Genomic DNA, 6,487 nt, shown 5'->3' on the forward strand with positions numbered 1-6,487 from the left:
GAGCCAACAGAGAAAACTCCAACAGAGATTGAAAAAATAGAGGACGAGCCAATAGAGGATGAGCCAATTGGAAGCTCTAGGAATTCTCCAAAAGGGTCACCAAGATCATCACCACAGCCTTACAACTCACCTCTAGGAAGCCCGATACATAGTCCAGGTATTGACCCCGCATAGCAAGAAATATATGACTACATAGAGTCACTGGAAAGGAAGGTGATAACAACAAAGGAGACAATACAGAGCCCTGGAGAAGGAAGCAACCAGGTGAATGAACAATCGGCCTCAAACATCTTGAAGCAGGAGATATTTGAAATAGAAACACTGAATCGGTATCTTAAAAATGATAATCAAGCCCTGAAGACACAGAGTGAGATATAGATTACCAAGAGTGACAATTTGATCCTACATCTAATCTTGTGGTATAAGAAAAACAAGAAGCTCAAGAAATAGAACAGAATTATGGAGAGAGAGATAATCAGTTTAAAGTACAAAATTCTAATGAGAAAGCCTAGAATGCTAATCTCTGCCAAAAAGAAGAAAACAATGAAACATTCAGATGACAAGCAAGAGACAAAAGCAGAAGACAAGGAAGAAGTGTATGAGGACATAGAACATCTCCAATCTGAGGGAATGTAGAGTCTGAAGATTGTCCTACAATGACATCCTTTTTTCTCAATGATCCTCTTTTTTCATATATATTTACCACTTAATAAAGCCATATCTATCAGGTTTTGATGAAGGTATGCATAGTATGTTTTCTTATTCATATTCAACTATATACCCTATTGTTTTAATGAAAGTTGTAATTGGCTATCGAATCAGTCTGTTTCCATAGCTAGTCTAGGATTCCATAGTTGTCTTCATTGTTCACAAGGTTTGAGAGTTCCAGGTTAGCAACGAAAGGTGCAGATGGATAGAGGATGACTCCTTGATGAATACCTTCCTATCCACTCAAAACTGTTTGCTAAAAGAGGCATAGGAGATTGTGGTCAAACTTTGAGTCAACCACCAGATTAACATAGAATAGAACCCAAGATCAGTTGAAACCTTATCGTTTTGCTTTCGAAATAGAAAAACGACAGTTTCGCAATATAATTTTAGATAGGATTAAGAGATATTAGGCTTAAAATCTTCATACATTTATGCCAAGGGACCTGCTATAAAGCTAATGTCTGCACTGTTATTTTGGTGTGTGCTGAATGATATGTTTTATGAACAATTTGTGAATTTCGTGTGAATGAATTTTCTTTTTGTGTTCAAGCATTGTATCGATTTGAAGCTATGAATTGCTATGTGGAGGGCCACTAAAAAGAGTGGAAGGTTTTAATCAAATATAATCTGATTTCCTTTAATTCTTCAATTGCTTTGTTTTGTGTGATAATGTTGTATAATGATCTTGAATTGTTATCTGGATAAGAAATTTAATTTGCTTTATACCTAGCTTAGACTGTTATCTAATTTGCTTTATACCTTGTACTACATAGTTATTTCCTTTGTTTATTATCCAACATAATTAAAGTGTGTTCAATTCATAGATGTTGCTTGGATTACTTTGTTTGAGCATAAATTGAACAAGCAAGAAAACCTCTCCTAAAATAATTGAGTTCAATAGTATTCCTTCATAGTTGATAGAATAGGTTTCTTTTTGCACTTAGAGAATTAGGAGCTGCAACAAAGAGATTTAAGATAAAAAATACCAACAGTCTAACATAAGTAAAATCACCCTCACATCATCTACAAACTAATTGGATAGAGATTAATTCCTAGGAAACTTAATCAACATCCCTAAGAATTACAACCCTAATACAATTGAAAAACATCGCCCCATCTTAAGTTTAGATCTTGACAAATACATAACGACCTAGTGAATAATTTCTAAGCACATATTGTGCACCTGTACTTCATCAGCCTACGCACCCTGGTTGACAATTTATGATTGCCATTTCAAGGACATTGAATTGACCAAACAAGTGCAAATAGGAGAGAATGATCATTCATGCAAACAACAAGTGTAGGATTCAGAAAATGGGAAAGCTTGCATATGTGTGAAGCAAGTCGCTGCAACGACAATTGTCCGTGCAAAATAGTGTCATGCATGCGACAAGAGTGAGATGCAAACAAAAACTGAAACTGTGCTAGTACAAGCCAGTATGCATGCAAACGACAACAAGCACTCACTGAAATCAAACATACAACATTCATACAAAGCGAAACAAAAAACCCACATAAACGCAACATGGGACATGGAAAATGGGCTTATTGCAAAACAATTGAGCTAAATGTGCCTGCGACTCCTAGATGTAATGTGGGATGTCAGAGTTGTAAAATCGATTTGAGGACTGAGTTGTGTAGCATCCGGTTGACGAGTTTTGATAAAATTGAGGTTGCGACGTGCATGCCACAAATCTAGGGAAAGCGACACTTGGTGGGAGGTTTCTAAAATGATCTTTCCATGTAACCTCCAACTGCTAAAAATAGATCCCTAAAATAAGGGATGCCTTTGCACGTTGTCTTGGGAGGAGCAGCCCATGCATGCAAAACAATTTTTCTCAGTCCCGGAGGAAACCGGTCAACTCAACTGCACATGCAAAAGTCTGCTCAACTAGGAGGAAAAAATGTGCATTTCTGGGAGGGAGCTGGGCTGGCTGCCCAGAGGGATTGCGCAATTTCTGGGTTGAGCAGTCCTGCTAGGAGGAATTGCACAATTTTCCCAGTGAATAGTGACAGGTACATTTGCGTAATTCTAAAGCCTAGTAGGTTGCCAGACAGAATTGCGCGATTTCTAGAGGGAGGACTGGTTGCTCTCCAGAATTGCACAATTTCTTGAGGGAGCTGCTCAGCCTGCAGCTAGGCCAAGTCTAGTGAAACAACCTGTGAAGGGGATGCAACAAGCTTTGATAGACTCGATGTCATTCTGCAAAAAAATCACTGAAGCTTGTGTACTTCACAAGACAGGACATGTTGTTGTGAAAGGTTGGTAGGGAGACTCCAAAACGAAGTGAAGACAAAATTTTGGAGGGTGGTTGTAGCCGCTACAACATATGGTTTTGTATATAGTTTTTAATATTTTAATTAGAAATGTTTAATAGAGTAATTATTTATTTTTTAAATAAATTTTGTTATACAATTTTATTTTGTATTCTTTATTTGATTAATATTTAATTATGTACTCATCAATTTAAAGAATACAAGGTATGAATTAAAATTAACAATTTAGATTATGAAGACATAGATATTAACATTTGAAGATATGCTTTCTTGTCTTATTGATCTATGTATTGAGACATTTAGTTTATTTGAAATTTATTCTCTTCCAAAAGGGTTAGGGTGGGTAGTTTTATTTTGTTTTACTTTTCCTTTGTTTTGTAGGTTGTAAGCTAGAAGATTGCTCATTGAGGGTTGCAACCTTTGACAAAAATGAGATTGTATGCTACAAGACTATTCCTTGTGAGCTACAATTCTCTTGACAAAGGCAAAAGGTTTGAGTTGCACTAGTCTTGGAATGGACTTTACCTTGTGGGCTACAATTCTCTTGACAAAGGAAAAATGTTTGAGTTGCACCAGTCTTGGAATCGACTCTACCCTACTCACGTGGCTATAAACACAAGAACAAGTGCACCTAACATTTCTCTTAAGCCACTGAATGGTAAGCCACTGAAAAGTTCAAAAGTGTTGATGTGACCCATTTAAAAACCTCACAGCACACTAGTATTGTGAAATATGGCATGTTCAAAATATGTTACTCACACATTCATTTAGATCAGGTGTGACTATCATTCCAAAATATTAACATCCATAGTTTCTCATAAATAGTTTAATGAAACACTAGCGACATCTTATAGTCATGCTTTATATTTCTATTCAAAAGAGGCTAATATGATTTCTCCATGTACAATTTTTTTTTATTGAGTTAGTTTGAAAGCTATCTCCTCGTAATAGCTACGTTGAATCTTTATACGACAAGATCGGTTGAATATTTTGCTTTTCTTTTTAAGTTTTCATTGTTGTAATAAACTCAATATAGTGTTTTGATTTGGATTTCAAATTGCGATGAGGGACATTTACAATAATATTAGTAGGAAAATGTGAGAATTTGCAACATACAATTGAATTGACTTTAAAGAGTTACGGGTTATCATATATCTCAATATGATCACCATAATATGTCAATTTCTAACTCAGTAATACATTAATCTTATGCACCAAAATCTAGTATCTAAGATTTTCAATTATTATATTCTATTTTTATCGCACCAAATCCATAAACCTTTGATTTTGAGGCCAAATAAACCCAACATAGCTTCTCTTTTATCCCTACTGTACTTATTCTAGACTTCCTCGTAAACTCTATATTCCATATTAATTATAGGCACTGTTCTAGTCTTAAGGAATAAATTCAAATAGAAAGATGCATAGGAATACATTACTTATTCTTCTCATCCCATTGGGAAGAGTGTGACATTGGTAATGTGTTACACATTCATTTACACTCTCAAATGCCGTTGTGCATTATATATTGCACTTATACCATCATATCAACCTCTATACCTCTCATCCATAGATTCATGAAATAGTAACATATGGCTTCCATGTATTACATCTTTATTCAAGAGAGGCTCATATAACTCTATTTAGTAGAGGCTCATATAATTTCTCACTCTACACGTAGATTTATATTCATCTACTTTCAAAGTTTATTTCGGTAACAAGTAGGCTAAATCTTCAAGATGACATCGGTTGAATCTTTTACTTAGCACTCATTATTGTAGGAGATTCGATGTAGTTCCCATGTGTCTAATTTAGTCTAAAATCGAAATTGTGGTGAAGGGGCATTTACAAGTAAAATTTGAAAGTTTGCAACAGAAAGTTGGATTGAATCGAAAAAGTAGTCATCACCATATTATGCCAATTTGCAATTGAGTCCATTACATCTAGTTCTTATGCCTTAGAAATCAGTTAACCCAACCCGAGAGGTATAGGCAGAGGAGGAAGTGCTATTTAAAATAATGTTATATTTTTAGTTTATTGTATTGAGAGACATATTTTACAGTTGAGTATGAAGATGATGTGTGATTCTGTTACAAAGTGGAGATTATATGTATATTTATAAAGAAAAAATTATTTTCTAAATAAAAAATTATATCCATTATATTAAAAAATAAAATAATATACTTATTTACTTAGTTTTGATTAAGAATATTTTAAAATAACAATAATCTTCCAATCTCAATATATTTCACTGTCATATTTTGTCATGAATAAAATATTTAGATGTCCATATAGAATAACAAAATTTTATATCAACTTTAAGAAAATTTAAAATATTTAAATTTGTATTAAAAGAAGTTATTAAAGTAAAAACACTCAATTATTAATTAAAAATAATAATAAAAAAAGATGTACCAATCATTTAATTTTTAATATTAAATTAATATGTAGAATTTAAAAAATGTTAGTAATGTATAAAAATTCAATTGTAAAATATAAATAAAATATTTCAATATCTTAAGTTTATATATATAGATATATATATATATATATATATATATATATAATTCAAAAAATGAATGTTCTTTAAATTAAAAAATAATGTTAGCTATAATCAAAATAGAAAACAAATATACATCTTTTTGTTGTTTTTCCTTAAAATAGTTATAAAATGTAATCTCACTCAAACCATGCTTGCTTTATGGGTTGTTGATATTGGTAAAAAGAAAACCTTCTCACTCTCAGTTATACATAAAATATTTTTAAAGTAATATTATTTATATTTTCATATTTTAATTTGATACGTATATAAACCATTTTTAATATCCATGTTAACTAATTGATTTTAATATCATCTTTAGAAAAAATACATAAAACATATATATATCACAATAATGTGCACTAAGAATAAGTAATTAAAAGTAATATGGAAATGTGTTTAAAACTATATTAATAGGAAAAATAAAAAATAAAAATAAAAACAAGTTATCTTTAATGTGGACATGTAATCCATATATAAAATATCTAGACCAAGTTCATGTTAAGTAAATTATTTCAATATTGAGAATTTCAATATATGGTTTAATTTTAATAATAATAGTACTAATGATGAGTCTATATATTGTATATAGTAATTGAAAAATTAAATTCTTATTGTTATGGCATTTCAAGTATTATTATTTTACATTTCAACTCTTTTATTAATGGTTAATTTTGAATGAAGCAAACATTTGTTGGAATTGCATGTTTAAGCTATTTTATTCCAAGGGCTAATGGAATATATATATATATATATATATATATATATATATATATATATATATAGAGAGAGAGAGAGAGAGAGAGAGAGAGAGAGAGAGAGAGAGAGAGAGAGAGAGAGAGAGAGAGAGAGAGAGATTTTCATCTTAACCATCATTTATCAAGTCGCTAGAGGGATGAAATCTTTGGAGGTGCATTTTTTTAAGCTTTGTACCATAAAAATGGATTGCACATCAAGATA

The sequence above is a fragment of the Pinus tabuliformis genome, chromosome 3_1 (assembly GCF_031772625.1).
Source record: "Pinus tabuliformis cultivar Carrire ecotype Pingquan chromosome 3_1, CPIR1, whole genome shotgun sequence".
NCBI classification, from domain to species: Eukaryota; Viridiplantae; Streptophyta; class Pinopsida; order Pinales; family Pinaceae; genus Pinus; species Pinus tabuliformis.